We start from the raw sequence: 17,114 nt of genomic DNA on the forward strand, positions 1-17,114 counted from the left end.
TGACCTCCATCAGGTTGCAAATTAAAAATAATTTTTTTCTGCATCTAGCTCTGAAAAAATATTTGGGCTTCTAGCGGTGTGTGGGACTTGGTCTATTAGTCCATCTATACTGACCTCCATCAGGTTGCAAATTAAAAATAATTTTTTTTCTGCATCTAACCCAGCCAATAGTTTTGGCCTAATACCACAGTTTGGCCACTCAGCTCTGCTCGGTTACCATCCATTGTTTTTTTGTGCAAACAACTCCAGAGTTGTGAATTAGTTAACCACCAAAATGAGTGGAAAAAGGCCTGCTGCTGGTGGAAAGGGGAATAGGCGTGTTGGGAAGGGGAAAAAATGTTGTGTCCGTGGGGTAGGTGCAGAAGAAAGACCATCTTCCAGCCAAACTAAAATGTCTACTTCTTTTAGCGGACAATGTGATAAGATCCCTTTCTTACGGCCACGCCAATCGCTACAAATTCCAGATGAGGCACAAAAACAGCAGTTGCTTCAACGGATATCAAGTGCTCCTTTAAGTGGGCTCTCCTCCACATCAACTTCAACATCACAAATACTCCAGTCCTCAAAGGTGTCACCCAAATCGCACTTGCTTCCTCACAGCTCCCAAATCTCCAGCTGCCCGTCTGAGTATGAGGTAGAACAGATGGTTGAGTCTGCAGAGCTGTTTACTCATACTATAGCCTGGGAATCAGAGGTCGACTCCAGCGCTTCTGTGAATCCAGACGAGGAAATGATCTCCACTGATGCCCAGAATCTTTATGAGTTGGATCCAGGACCAGACGCAGAAGGTTCTGACCATAATGTAGACCCTCATTCCCAAACTGTAACTCCTGTTGGTGGAGACAATGAGGAAGACGATGATAAGACTCAAATACCTGATTGGAGCGACAACTTTAGTTTTTTGTCAGGGCAGGAACAGGTTGGCTCTGAGGACGACGGGTGTGATAACGCACAGGGTGATGATGATGAGGTCGGAGATCCCACTTACTGTCAACCCACAGTCAGCCAAGAGATGAGGTCAGCAGAGGAGGTGGAGGAAGATGCTAGTGACGACGAGGTCAGGTTGCGCCTTCCTGGACAGAGACGTAGTACTGGAAGCACGTCAACAACTGCATCCTCAAACACAACTCTGCCTCTCACCACAAGTCGTGGTGGCTCTTCAGGTCGCATGGGTGCTAAGCCTTGCATAGCCTGGGCATTTTTTCAGATCGATAAAGATGACCCAACTCGTGTTATCTGTAACATTTGTCAGCAAAAGCTAAGTAGAGGCCAAAAAATACATAGTTTGAGTACTTCATGCATGAACCGGCACATGGACATGAAGCATAAGTTGCAGTGGGAAGCTCAGTGTGCTACAATGCGGTCTAGCCGGCCGGGCCAACCACCGTCTGCCATATCTTGTGCATCCGCGGCCTCTTCATCCTCTGTGACTGGGGGGACAGCAGTCACACCTGTTTTGGGGCGCAGACCTGCCACCTCTTTACCCGCAACAGCCAGCGTGATTGGCAGGTCATCATTTTCTTTGGAGGTGGTAACACCAGCTGGTCTTGAGCGCTGTCCGACATCGATAGCACCACCTTTGGATCAAGGCAACCTAACATGTCCGCCTGCATCTTCCTCACAGACCGGCAGTTTGCCGGGGACACCCTTATCAACCCCGTCTAAGCACAATAGCCAGCCCTCGGTCCCTCAGATGTGGACAAGTAAAAGACCATTTCCTCCTAGCCATGAGAAAGCTAAGAGGTTGAATTTCACCATCTGCAAGCTCTTGGCTACAGAAATGCTGCCTTTCCGCCTGGTGGACACAGAGGATTTTCGAGACCTTATGTCTGTCGCAGTGCCCCAGTACCAGATGCCCAGTCGGCACTACTTCTCAAAGAAAGGTGTGCCTGCGCTCCACCAGCATGTCGCACACAACATCACCGCTTCTTTGAGAAACTCTGTGTGTGACAGGGTGCATTTCACCACAGACACTTGGACGAGTAGGCATGGACAGGGGCGTTACATGTCGCTGACTGGGCACTGGGTAACTATGGTGACAGCAGGACAAGGGGCTGCTGTCCAAGTCTTGCCGTCCCCACGAGTTGTGCGTCAATCCTCTTTATGTCATTTTTCCACCACTGCTTCTGCCTCCTCAACCTCCTCTCGGTCTTCCACCTGCACCCAAAGCCTGTCTGGTCATGCCACAAGCTTTCTAACTGCGCAGAAGGGATCCTGCACACCTCCTTACTATGCTGGCAGTAGGGCTCAACGTCATCAGGCGGTTTTTACATTGAAATGTCTGGGAAATGTGAGTCACACAGCTGAGGAGTTGTGGTCAGCTCTGGAGAACCAATTTCATGAATGGTTGTCTCCACTGGACCTGAAACCAGGGAAGGCCGTGTGCGACAATGCTGCAAACCTGGGTGCGGCCCTTCGCCGGGGCAATGTCACACACGTGCCTTGTATGGCTCACGTGTTGAACCTGGTTGTCCAGCAATTTTTAGCCCACTATCCCAGACTAGATGGCCTTCTGCAGAGGGCACGGTCGCTGTGTGCTCACTTCCGCCGTTCGCATCCCGCAGCTCAGCGACTTACATCTCTACAGAAGTCGTTGGGCCTGCCACTTCACCGGCTAAAATGCGATGTGCCTACCCGGTGGAATTCAACTCTGCACATGTTGCAGCGACTGTGGCAGCACCGACAAGCCCTGGTGCAATACGTTCTGACGTATAGCCTGGGCCAACGAGATTCAGAGGTGGGGCAAATCACGCTGGAGGAGTGGTCTCAGATCAGGGACCTATGCACCCTTCTGCACAGTTTTGAAATGGCGACGAAGATGTTTAGTGCTGACGATGCCATTATCAGCATGACTATTCCGGTGATTTACATGCTGGAGCACATGTTAAACAGAATTCGGAGTCAGGTGGTGGCACAAGAGGAGGTGGAGGAAGTAGAGGAGGAGGAGTTGTATGCGGAAGGGCTAACATCTGCAAGGTCCAGACGGTCGGCAGCACCAAGGCGGCAGGCATGTGAGGGTGGGGGAGATGGTTTTACCAGGGCGCATGGTAGCAGCCAAACTAGTGAGGAAGGTGCAGGAGCCCAGGAAGAAGTGGAGGACGAACTGATGGAAGACTCATCAGATGAGGGAGACCTTGATCACATTTCTGTTGTGCGAGGTTGGGGGGAGAGGACAGAGGAAGGAAGCATGATTGTTACCTCGCCACCAACACAACAGGGACTTGGTGCTCCTGGATGCGCAACACACATGAGTGCCTTCTTGCTGCACTACCTGCAACATGACCCTCGAATTGTGAGAATTAGAAATAATCCTGACTACTGGGTTGCCACACTGTTAGATCCCCGGTACAAAAGTAAATTTGCAGAAATTATTCCTGCCATAGAAAGGGATGCACGCATGCAGGAGTATCAGCAGAGACTGTTGCAGAATCTTACATGTGCTTTTCCACAAAATACCAGTGGTGCACGTAGTGAATCTCACAGTTCCAACTTGCCAACCGTGGGACCGTCAAGTGTTCAGCACTCAAACCGTGACAGAACCACAGTATCTGCTGGTAACATCAATTTTGCGGAATCATTTCACCACTTTTTTAGCCCATCCTTTGCAAGGCCACAGGAGACAAGAAGTCTGACACATAGTCAACGCCTAGAGACGATGGTACAGGAGTATCTCCAAGTAAACATTGAAGCCACGACTGTGTCACTGGACCCTTGCTCTTTTTGGGCTTCCAATCTGGATAAATGGCCGGAGCTAGCCACTTACGCCTTGGAGATCTTGTCATGCCCCGCAGCCAGCGTTCTGTCTGAACGTGTGTTCAGCGCTGCTGGTGGTGTGCTGACAGATAAGCGCACGCGGCTCTCCACTGATAATGTAGACAGACTCACGTTCATAAAGATGAACAAATCATGGATCCGAAACGACTTTTCTACCCCTGTGTCATCCTGGGGAGAGTAAAAGCTTGATGATTGGTTAAAATCACCCTACCAACCGTTTTAAGCTTTCAAATTACTAATCATGTTTATCTGTATCTTGACTGGAAAATAATTTGGGCTTTGTAGCAGTGTGCAGCACTGATCCTATTAGGCCATCTATACTAAAGCTTCACCAGATTTAAAATTAAAAATAATTTTTATCTGCATCTAGCCCGGAAAATAATTTTGGGGCTCCGAGATGCGCAAGGCACATAAGTGCCTTCTTGCTGCACTACCTGCAGCATGACCCTCATATTGTCAGAATTCGAAGTAATCATGACTACTGGGTTGCCACACTCTTAGATCCCCCAAACTTTTCGATCAACCTTTTCATTTTAATAAAGACCAAAAAAATGGTCATTTTTGAAATTATAAGCATTAGCAGGTTGTTAGAAACTGAAATCAAACAGTTTTCAACTCAAAACTTTATTCTAGGTGATGTTACATTTTCACATAGGACCCCTTGTTCGAAAGGAGCTTCTGAACTCTCTCGTCCATTGAATTTGTCAGGTTTTGGATGGTTTCTGCTTCAATTGTTTTGCATGAGGACAGAATACCCTCCCAGAGCTGTTGCTTAGATGTGAACTGCCTCCCGCCATCATAGACACTCCTTTTAATGATGCTCCAAAGGTTCTGAATGGGGTAGAGGTCAGGGGAGCATGGGGGTCACACCATAAGTTTGTCCCCTTTTATGCCCATATCAGCCAGAGATGCAGATGTTTTATGTGCAGCATGAGATGGTGCATTATCATGCAGAAAAATGATCTTGCTGTGAAATACACGGTTCTTCTTCTTGAACCATGGCAGGAAGTGCTGTTTGAGAAAATCCACATACATTATGGAGTTCATCTTTAGCGCCTTCAGGGATCCTAAAGGGGCCGACAATCTCTCTCCCCATGATTCCAGCCCAAAACATTACTCCACCTTCTCCTTGTTGGCGCTGTAGCCGTGTTTGCGTGGGGTGTCCATCAACCAGCCACCCTCCACTCCATCCATCTGGACCATCGAGCGCTGCACGGCACTCATCCGTGAACAAAACAGTTTTGAAATCAGTCTTCATGTAATGTTTGGCCCACTGGAGCCGTTTCTGCTTGTGTGAAGTGGATAGAGGAGGTCGACAGGATGGCGCATGCACAGCTGCAAACCTCTGAAGGACCCTGCATCTTGTTGTTCGGGGGACGTTGGAGGCACAAGCAGCTTCAAAAACTTGTCTGCTGCTATGACAAGGCTTTTTTGCCGCTGCTCTTTCAACCTGACGTAATTGCCTGTAGGAAAGAGTCCTCAATTTGCCCTTATCAGCACGCACACGTGTGTACTGTGAATCAGCTACATACTTCTTGATTGCCAAGACACTTCATCCTGATCATCGCACAATGTTGATTGTAGTCATGCCTTGACCTAAACACTCCACAATTTGTTGCTTCTCAGCAGCCGACACATCCTTTTTCTTTCCCATTTTGGCAGAAAATGTAGGCTGCTTAATAATGTGAGAGAGCCTTCTTAAGTAGTCTTGCCTTTCATTGGACACACCTGCCAAACTAATTAGCACAGGTGTCTGCAATTGCTTACAGTGATATAAAGAGCCCTGACACACATCACCATCAATGAGTTTAACTGACAAACAAACAAATTCTTCCCCTATCACTCCTAAACACTTTTTGTATAATAATTTGGAACGCAGTGTACATGTGCTTTTCCACAAAACATCAGTGGTTCACGTAGTGAATCTTACAGTTCTAACTTGCCAACCGTGGTCTGTATGGAGTTGTTCAATAAAGGGCCCAAAATTAAGATAACATAGATGGGAGAGGTCTCTATGAATAGGAATTCCTAAGTATTTGATACCCTGTGAGGGCCAGGCAAAGGGAAAGTTGGACTGTATGGAATCCTATATGGATTTGGGGAGGGAGACATCGAGGGCCTCAGACTTCGCTGCATTGATTTTAAAATTTTACCATGTAACAAAGTGATCTATTTCAGCCATAACAGCATGGATGGATATATGTGATTGAGTGATATATACTAGGACATCATCAGCAAATAGAGAGCACTTGTACTCGGTGCCTCCCACCTCAATCCACCTAATATTGGGGTTATGGCGAATTGATGAGAGCAGGTGCTCCGTCACTAGGATGTATAAGAGAGGGGACAGAGGACATCACTGCCTTGTCCGATTGGTGATTGTGAAAGGTGATGAAAATGTTCTGACGCACCCCCTGGGCCTTGGGACACCCGGAGCCGGACCCTTTTTGGTGGATGCTGGTGGTTGTAGTCTTCGTGGCGGCGACCCAGTTCCGTGGCTCAGGGCGGTCAAACCAGTGGCGGAACTATTTATGTGGTTTTGATGTTTAAATGTCCGACTACGCCACCCGTGGATTGCGGTCAGAGTGAACCGCCGCTACAGGGCAGACCACTGAGGCTGGTGTTGTGGGTGCAGCAGAGCGTAGCATAACTCCCCACGGGAGGAGTATAGCCTCAGGGCAGTGTATGCGGAGGATGGTGGTGATGGTGCAGGGCAGCAGCAGTAACGACACGGAGTCAGTGATGCAGTTCAGGGCCTTTACTCACAGTTCTTATTATCCAGACCACGTCTGCAGGTAACGGCTGCCCACGTCGTACTGTGCTCACCAGGTGAGGGGCTCAGACAACTCCCAGATAACTTTTGAGCACTTCACAGGACCCCCTTTGTGTGTCCTTTGTCTGGCCTTTCTTACCAACACTTCTGTCCGGCTGCCTCGGGCCTCCTCTTGGTAAACTTGGCGCCAGTTTCCCTGACCCTATGTGGTGCCTTCCTAGTGGTTGTAGCGAGGGGCTGCGCCACATAAAATGTCAGAGCCTCCGGTTTCTAGCTGAGGGTCGTTTCCTGCCTCCACTAGTTCGGGGACCGGTCTCCCCCTTTGGCCTGACCCCTCCACGCAGGTGGATTCGGGCGTGCGGTGGCGACTCGCCCGTCCGCACCCCTGGGATCCCTTCATTCCTCGTTCCTGGAGCCTTCTCCGCTCCTCTTCCTTCCTTCTCCCTCTTCCAGGCCTGGGCCTCTGTTACTAGGCCCGCCTCCGGAGCAGAGCTCATGTAGAGCCCCTGCTCCCTGCCACTTCTGCTCAGACTTCTCTGCACTGAACTAAGATGGTGCCCACCTTTTATACTCCCTTCTCAATGCACCCAGGAACTGCTTCCTCCCTGCTCCTGCACTACAGGGTTCCCCTTCCTCAGTGTTCCCTCCCCCCCACTCCAGCCAGGGACAGGGACTGTCGTGCCCATCTCAGGGGCATATTGGTCGCCCTGCCCCACGGCAATGTGGTGTAATGCATGCAGGTGTCGGGTCCTGATCCACACTCCATCCTTACCTGAGAGTGAGATATCACACCTCCGGGTGAGGTGCAATACGTCTTTAGCAACCGAGCCCTCAGGGTGCTACAGTTCCATTTATCTTCAGCCTAGGTGACGTATTGCGATACAGGGCCGTGATTTTGGCTATAAAAGGGTCCCCTAGACCCCTACCCCAAGCTTTTTAAGAGAATCATATATGGCGTGCCAGGAGACTCTATGGAATGCTTTCTCAGCATCCAACGAGAGTATCTAATTACAAATTTTTAACTGCATCTAGCCCAGGAAATACTTTGTGCCTAGTAGCAGTGTCTGCTAGTAAGCGGATTATCCCGGCTGTTAAGCAAGCTGCACCACCTGTAGTTTAGACACTTAATTTTTTCAAAGGAAATGCTTCGGGACCATGGGATACTTAGTGAAGAGCATCAGGAGGCACCCCAAGGCATAGGGGCTGGGACTGGCAGTAGGATGCCTTGCGGTGGACAGCCGAGCTCGATCCTTATAAAAGCTTTTTAACTGCAGCAGCTTTAGTGGACGCTACTGGAGCTGGAATTACCGCGGCTGCTGGCATGAGACTTGCCCTCCAATAGATCCTTGTAAATGGATTTAAAGTGTATTCATTCAAATTAGAGAGACAATTTAAATTAAAAAGCTTAGAGCTGCCTCCACCACAAGGGGGCTCGCTCGACCCACCAGCGGACAGGCACCAGTATTGGGAGAGGGGGGCTGGCCGTCAGGGTTCACCGCGGCTCTGGCACAAACCCGGCGACACGGAGGTGGCACGGGCAGGAGCGGACTGGCCGTGTCGGCTTCTCACTTTTTGGATTTTAGAAGGGCATGACATGCCTATATCTGTGTCTCCCCCTCCTTTTACTCCTCCACCTCTTTTATTTTCGCATGACTATATGTACTTGTCACTTTTCCATGTGTTAGTTATGTCTTCTGAGCAGTTTGTCAGCTTTTGGACACCTTTGAAGGTGTTTTCTATGTGTTTCTATGTGTTTTTGTTTGCCTGCCATTGGTTTTAACGGTGTTCGAAGGTGTTCGACGAACAGTTCGACGAACAGTTCGGCGAACACACGGGTGTTCGACGAACCGAACCGAACTCGAACACTACGGGGGTGGCTCAACACTAGTCTTTACTCCCACAACCTATCTATTTAAGAGCACAGACCTGCCTCATAAAAGTCGTAGGAAATGCTGTAACCTAGTCCTTAAAAGGACTGCAATCACAACTATTCCCTACTCCCAAGCTATCTGTAGATTTGTGCAAAAATTGGCTTGAAATTAACAAGGTATAGCGCACACAGCAACAGCGGTGCCGTCTAACACGCAGCTGCAGCAGTGAGAAAATGGTGGCGACGGGGAAAATGGCTTGGTCTTATAGGGCAAGGACATGTGACATACACTGCCAATGACACATGCCCTTGCTTGTGTGAAAAAAAGCACTTCGCTCCGTGTGTGCGCTGCTGATAGGCTGACAGATTGCACCTCCCCACTGTAAATGCGGGAAAGAGAAAAAAAAAATGGATATCTTCATTGTTCCTGCAGAGATCCATCCCCTGCCCCTCCCCCCACCCCGCTGTACACTCAAACTGCGTATTAACATTAATTTTCATCATTACTGAGAAAAAATCCAGTTATGATTTTGGTGCACGAACAGTTATCGAACATAACCTCGAACAGCTGAATTTTTCTCAAATTGTTCGTGTTCGCCGAACGGCTCGAACACCGCCCAAAACAGCTCGAATTTGAGATTGGCGAACAGTTCGAGTAGAACAACGCTCATCTCTAATTAAAATAAAAATAGCAGCATAGAATATATTTGTAATGGTGCCCTCCTCCTAGATCTTGATCCACTGGTCTCATTGGATCACAAAAATTTGATAGAGGCACTTAAAGTGAAACAAAATTTGACATTTAACCATGCAACAGATATATTCCAATGAGCATTTTATCAAGCATAACAAAAGTGCATCTGTGCCAAGTATATGTAATATAGAGGTGTAATTACTTCCAAAATACACATTTAGTGAAACAAATATAAATGGATAAAAGGTAATAGAGCAGCATGTGTATAGTCTGGTGTCATTCTTCTGCACATTAGTTACAATAAATCATCAATCCATTCTTATAAAAATCTATTGTGTAATATACAAACATAAATAACAGCATAATTACCAACAGGTGACTGATGTAGATGATTAACATGTAAGTATATCATCCCCATTGTGTTGTTATGTATAATGTTCATCACCTGCTGCCTCTGTGCATCCAATGCACAAGTCACCAGCAGTATCGCATACAGAGTACAGGCTGCCCATGCACAGACTACCTCAAAAATGTCAACAGACTGCAGCATCCATCTTAATGAAGAAAAAACTGTCTATGGAGCTTTTTATAACTTAGAATAATTATATATCTAGTCAGGGCAACAATATATAACAATATATAACCATTTTTACAAGGGAATGTCCAGCGCCGCTTCTGCCATGAGGCAGTGGTCTGGGGCGACTCTGTGGGGGTGGTATGCCACACTCTGAGGAGCAGAGCCAGACCATACATGGGACGCAATGAATTGCAATTCTTTTAACACTATCAAGGTCCTGAGGAAGCTGAGACTGTTATCAGCGTAGGAAAGCAAAGAGCCATAGGGTCTCTGCACTGCCACATACTCCAGAGAGTGGCAGCCAACTTCTGGCTTGCAGTCTGTTGAAGGTCAGGCAGGGCATGTTGGGAGGCCCGATTACATCACTGCATCATGATGTCCAGGCCTACTGGAAGACAATACGGTAAAGGAGATGGCAGCTGTAGAGGACAGGAAACAAGATTAGGTGAGTATGTTTTTTTTTTTTTTATAAGTATGTGGCAGGCTATGGCGGCCTCATTTGAGGTTTGTACTGTGTGGTCATCATATTGTGAAAAAGGGGAGTTATAGTGGCATTATACTGTATATAGGGAGCTGTAATAGTAAATCATTAAATATAGTGAGCTATGGGGGCATTATACTGTATACAAGGAGCTAAGAGGGTCATCATACTGCATATAGATGGGCTATTGGGGCATTATACTGAGTATATGGAGCTGTGGAGAACATCATACTGTGTACAGGTAATGTGGGAGACATTATTCTATGTAACATACCTGGCGGCGTCCTTGCATGGTGGTCCATCTCCCACTGTGCAAGAGGGCGCACTTGATCTCCTGTCCAGAATGTCTCTCTGGCTTCCCTCCATGCTGTCTGTTTGTGTCTATTTCTGCTGCTTAAGGGCGGCGCCCGATCACTTCCTGCCTTTTGTACCTGCTGTGGGTCACACCCCTTGTGCGTCCTCAGCCTATTGCTGTCTGTCACTTGGTATATAGCTCAGCAGCTCCCTTCTATCCCTGCCTGTGCATAGTGTTTCCTTCAGTGTGTGCTTGCACTCTGAAGGTGCCAGGTCCCGTCTCTTGTCTCCTGCTTTTTGTATCAGTTCCCGTGTCTGAACTGAGTCCTGTATGTCTCCTGCTTTGCGGTATCAGCTCCCGTGTCTGAACTGAGTCCTGTATGTCTCCTGCTTTGCGGTATCAGCTCCCGTGTCTGAACTGAGTCCTGTATGTCTCCTGCTTTGCGGTTTCAGCTCCCGTGTCTGAACTGACTCCTTTCTGTGTTCTCTTGTCTGTCCTGTCTGAACACGCTCCTAGCCTGTTCCTCTCGCCTTCTAGTGGCCGATTTCCTAGACCCGCTCCTGTGTCTGGTCTGTCCTGTCTGAACACGCTCCTTGCCTGTTCGTTCCGCCTTCTAGTGGCCGATTTCCTAGACCCGCTCCTGCGTCTGGTCTGTCCTGTCTGAACACGCTCCTTGCCTGTTCGTTCCGCCTCTCTGGGGGCCGTATTCCCAGACCCGCTCCTGTATCCCTCTGCAGTGTCGGTCTCCTCCGTACACTCAGTTCCAGTCTGAACTCTCTCCTGTCCTTTACCTGTTTTGCCTCTATGTCCGTTCCCTTCCTTTTTCTGCAGAGTCTGAACTCGTACCTAACTCCTGCTTATTGTCTCTGCAAGTACTGTGTGAGTATCTGGCTCTGTCTTTCCCTTCCTGTCTGTTCCGTGTGAACAGAGCCCTGTCCTCCCTGCTCAGCCTTGTCGGCACTCTAGCTGTGCTTGCCTGTAACCCTCTGCCTGTATTGTTCCTGAGTCCCGGTGTGTACTGGGTCCTATCCCGCCTGTGTTCCTACCTGCTAGTGCCTCCCTGTCTGCACTCTAGCTGTGCTTGCCTTTACCCCCCTGCCTGCATACCCGCCTGCCTGCATACCAGTCTGTGTGCCAGCCTACCAGCCTGTTCCTGTATTCCCCTGTGTGGGTCAACAGCCGTGTCCGGGGTCTGTCCTGGAGTAGCACCTGGTCCCTCTGCTCGGTTCCTCCTTGGTGCACTGGCGTCGTATGCCGTCGTGCGACCCTGGTCGGATCGGGTGAATACTTAGTCACGCCCCTCCAGGCATTCACTCTCCGGCACGGTCCAGTGGAATCACTACAATCACACGCACACGCCGCTTAGCCCGGGCGTGTGCATAACAGCATGCACAGGCCATGGTTCCCGTTGAGCCCCACGGCCTTCGCTCTTTGAGAAGTTTTTCCAGCGAATACATGCATTAAAATAAAATAAATAAATTTTTTTCCCCCTTTAGCTGAGTTCCAGGCGAATTACGCACCCGTCCAGATGGATCTATCAGCCCTCGTTCCTGCGGATCCGCCACGTTACTATGGGGATCCAAGACAGTGTCGTGCATTTGTGGAGCAATGCATGCTACACTTTAAGGCCTACCCTCTCTATTTTCCTTCCGATTGGGCTAAAGTGGCCTTTATGATTGACTACCTAGCGGGTGATGCCTTGAAATGGGTCACCCCCCTATGGGAAGCATGGGATCCTGTCATCCTTGACCTGCAGGCCTTCCTGGTGGCCTTTCGTATGGTCTTCGAGGACCCTAACTCTGAAGCCCCTGCTGAAGCTTCACTTCCCAATATCCCGGAGCAGCCCCGACGGGTAATGTGTGTGGGTAGCGCAATAGTCCTCCAGCCCAATGAGACTACTGCCCACCCAGAATCCTCACAGGGTGACTACGCTTTCCGGAATACTTCTCTCAACCTCAAGAGGCAGTCCAGACGTGCTAGACTTAGAGGCAAGCCGTCACGCCAGGGTCTGTCCTCCCTGAGACCTCCTGACCCCAACCTTGAAGTCCCTACTGAAGCTTCATCTCCCTGTATCCCGGAGAAACCCCAATGGGTAATGTGCGTGGGTAGTGCACCAGTTCTCCTGGCCGAAGAGACTTCTGCCCATCCAGACTCCACACAGGAGAACTTCCTGCACCCGGCATCAGATGCTTCTTTCTCTTTAACCGGTGTGCATGTCCAAGGATGCTCCAAAGCTGTGGTTACCTCAGAGTCTGTGCACCTCTACTACCTGGCGGAGGATCCCCTGTTGCCTCCTGAACCCTCCGGGATACCACTCGATGACAAATGGAGAGAGACTTCTCTACACCCGGTACTCAATACTTTGTCCGCTTCGTCCTGTGAGCCTGACAATGGGTACCCCAAAGTGGTAGTTACCTCCGAGTCTCTACACCCCTCCGACCAGGCGGAGGATCTCCAGTTGTCTCCTGAACCCTTCGGGGTGCTACCTGGTAGCGAAAGGACAGAGACTCTCCTATACTCTGTACCTGATACCTCGCTCGCTTCGTCCAGTGAGTCCAACTTAGTGTACTCCGAAGCAGAGGTTACTCCTGAGTCTCTACACCCCTCCGACCAGGCGGAGGACCTCCAGTTGTGTTCAGAATCCTTCGGGGTGCCACCTGGTGGTGAATGGACAGAGACTTTCCTATATCCTGGATCTGATACCTCGCTTGCTTCGTCCAGTGAGTCCGACCTAGTGTACTCTGAAGCAGAGGTTACCCGTGAGTCTCTACACCCCTCTGACCAGGCGGAGGACCGCCAGCTGTCTCCAGAACCCTTCGGGGTGCCACCTGGTGGTGAATGGACAGAGACTTTCCTATACTCGGTACCCGATACCTCGCCTGCTTCCTCCAGTGAGTCCGACCTAGTGTACTCTGAAGCAGAGGTTACTCCTGAGTCTCTACACCCCTCCGACCAGGCGGAGGACCTCCAGTTGTGTTCAGAATCCTTCGGGGTGCCACCTGGTGGTGAATGGACAGAGACTTTCCTATATCCTGGATCTGATACCTCGCTTGCTTCGTCCAGTGAGTCCGACCTAGTGTACTCTGAAGCAGAGGTTACCCGTGAGTCTCTACACCCCTCTGACCAGGCGGAGGACCGCCAGCTGTCTCCAGAACCCTTCGGGGTGCCACCTGGTGGTGAATGGACAGAGACTTTCCTATACTCGGTACCCGATACCTCGCCTGCTTCCTCCAGTGAGTCCGACCTAGTGTACTCTGAAGCAGTTGTTTTCTCTGAGCCTCTGCACTCTTCTGACCCGGCGGAGGACCTCCAGTTGTTTCCTGAATCCTCCGGGATACCACCAGATAACAAAGAGACAGTGACTTTTCCTCATTATGTACCTGATAACCCGTCTATTTCTTCCTGTGAGCTTGACAAGATGTACCTCGAAGCAGAGATTACCCTTAAGTCTCTGTCCCCCTCCAACCCAGTGAACGACTGGTCCTCGAATTCCCTGCGGAAGATTCTGGCAGGCCTGAAGAAGAGGGGGCGTAAGGGGGGAGGTACTGTAACATACCTGGCGGCGTCCTTGCATGGTGGTCCATCTCCCACTGTGCAAGAGGGCGCACTTGATCTCCTGTCCAGAATGTCTCTCTGGCTTCCCTCCATGCTGTCTGTTTGTGTCTATTTCTGCTGCTTAAGGGCGGCGCCCGATCACTTCCTGCCTTTTGTACCTGCTGTGGGTCACACCCCTTGTGCGTCCTCAGCCTATTGCTGTCTGTCACTTGGTATATAGCTCAGCAGCTCCCTTCTATCCCTGCCTGTGCATAGTGTTTCCTTCAGTGTGTGCTTGCACTCTGAAGGTGCCAGGTCCCGTCTCTTGTCTCCTGCTTTTTGTATCAGTTCCCGTGTCTGAACTGAGTCCTGTATGTCTCCTGCTTTGCGGTATCAGCTCCCGTGTCTGAACTGAGTCCTGTATGTCTCCTGCTTTGCGGTATCAGCTCCCGTGTCTGAACTGAGTCCTGTATGTCTCCTGCTTTGCGGTTTCAGCTCCCGTGTCTGAACTGACTCCTTTCTGTGTTCTCTTGTCTGTCCTGTCTGAACACGCTCCTAGCCTGTTCCTCTCGCCTTCTAGTGGCCGATTTCCTAGACCCGCTCCTGTGTCTGGTCTGTCCTGTCTGAACACGCTCCTTGCCTGTTCGTTCCGCCTTCTAGTGGCCGATTTCCTAGACCCGCTCCTGCGTCTGGTCTGTCCTGTCTGAACACGCTCCTTGCCTGTTCGTTCCGCCTCTCTGGGGGCCGTATTCCCAGACCCGCTCCTGTATCCCTCTGCAGTGTCGGTCTCCTCCGTACACTCAGTTCCAGTCTGAACTCTCTCCTGTCCTTTACCTGTTTTGCCTCTATGTCCGTTCCCTTCCTTTTTCTGCAGAGTCTGAACTCGTACCTAACTCCTGCTTATTGTCTCTGCAAGTACTGTGTGAGTATCTGGCTCTGTCTTTCCCTTCCTGTCTGTTCCGTGTGAACAGAGCCCTGTCCTCCCTGCTCAGCCTTGTCGGCACTCTAGCTGTGCTTGCCTGTAACCCTCTGCCTGTATTGTTCCTGAGTCCCGGTGTGTACTGGGTCCTATCCCGCCTGTGTTCCTACCTGCTAGTGCCTCCCTGTCTGCACTCTAGCTGTGCTTGCCTTTACCCCCCTGCCTGCATACCCGCCTGCCTGCATACCAGTCTGTGTGCCAGCCTACCAGCCTGTTCCTGTATTCCCCTGTGTGGGTCAACAGCCGTGTCCGGGGTCTGTCCTGGAGTAGCACCTGGTCCCTCTGCTCGGTTCCTCCTTGGTGCACTGGCGTCGTATGCCGTCGTGCGACCCTGGTCGGATCGGGTGAATACTTAGTCACGCCCCTCCAGGCATTCACTCTCCGGCACGGTCCAGTGGAATCACTACAATCACACGCACACGCCGCTTAGCCCGGGCGTGTGCATAACATTCTATATATGGAGGCTGTGGGGTCATTATTAGTGATGAGTGAGCACTAAAATGCTCGGGTACTCGTTGCTCGGGTCGAGCAAATTGGAACACTCAGGTGCTCGACCCGAGCAATGAGCCCAATGTAAGTCTATGGGAAACGCAAGTATTTTTCAGGCTTCTCGCCCCAGCGGTCTGCAGAGGGCTTAAAAATTGCCCAAATTGACAGGAACAGTGCTCAAATAACATGGGAACAGCATTGGGAAGACCCCTGGAAGCATTTCTGACTCCCAGGTCACTGCTGTCAATAACTCTGTTAGAGTATTATGCCACTTTTACGGACTCACAAAAAAAAATACAAAAACAAAAGCAAAATGGATTTTCCTTGGAAATATGTTAAGGAACATCCTTTCCAGGGTAATGACTTGTATATAAGGCAAAATGACCAAAAACAAAAATACTCCTCCACACCTTGAACTATGTTCACATGTAGCGTTTTTGATGCGTTTTTGCACTTTTGTATTGCTTTCAACCAAGACAAATGCATTCACTGGGAAATGTCATTTTAACATTTTACAACCTTATCTGGCCATGTGGTGTGTGACACATCATCTGACACATGCATATAGTGCTGAAAAGACATGGGAACATGGAAGCATTTCTGACTCCCAGGTCACTACCTAAAAGCGTTCCCAGTATAAGTGATCTTTGGCACATGCGAAGATGCCTCCCGCCATGCACCTGTCGTTGCAGACTTGAAACAATCACCGTTGACGTCCTTGTCCCAGTGCAGCGTTCAGTTGTCCTACCCCATTACTTGGAATGCAAGCGCAAGTATGCAGCCTGCCACCCACCCTCCCACAGGCTGCAATACTATGCTGCCAAATTTTTGACAGCTGCTTGCACTTTGAATGTGGCCTTTTAGGCTCGTGGAGACGGAAGTTGTCCACAATCTTATGGCGGCGGCGACCGGGTATCCATACTCGGTCCCCAGCCGCCACTATTTTTCCCGGTATTGTCTCTGCCTTCCACAAGCACGGGTCCCACAACATTACCCGTGCCCTCCTCAGTGCACTTACTGGGAAGGACTACCTAACCACAAACACGTGGACAGGTGAATGTGGCCAGGGACGATACGGAGCCAGTCCACAACTTTTTTTGCTGAGTTTTATTTCACCACAGCCATATTCTTTAGCTTGGTGAAAGGACTTGGGAAACCATATCTACCCAGCTGTCATTTCTCCCAGGAAGTCCTCTAAAGCTGCTTTCACTTGAAATGTGGCCTTTTAGGCTTGTATAGGCAGAAGCTTTTCATAACCTCATGCCGGCAGCGACCGGGTGTGCATACTCGGTCCCCAGTCGCCACTAATTCTCCCGTTATCATCTCCTCCTTCCACAAGCACGTGTCCCACAACATTACCCGTGCCCTCCCCAGTGCACTTACTGGGAAGGACCGCCTAACCACAAACATGTGGACAGGTAAATGTGGCCAGGGACGGTACAGAGCCAGTCCACAGCTTTTTTTGCTAAGTTGTATTTAGCTCGTTGAAAGTACTGGCATAGAGGGAAAACGTATCTACTCTGGGTGTCATTTCCCCCAGGAAGTCCTCTAATGCAGCTTATTGCAGAAGCAATGACAGCCCGTCCAACATCAACTTGCACTTGTCAGTGGTGCTTTGACAAACAAACATCTTTATTTGCGCATTTAA

This window comes from Phyllobates terribilis, unplaced genomic scaffold (assembly GCF_046119375.1).
Source record: "Phyllobates terribilis strain yellow unplaced genomic scaffold, ASM4611937v1 Scaffold_1__5_contigs__length_1240528914, whole genome shotgun sequence".
Taxonomy (NCBI): Eukaryota; Metazoa; Chordata; class Amphibia; order Anura; family Dendrobatidae; genus Phyllobates; species Phyllobates terribilis.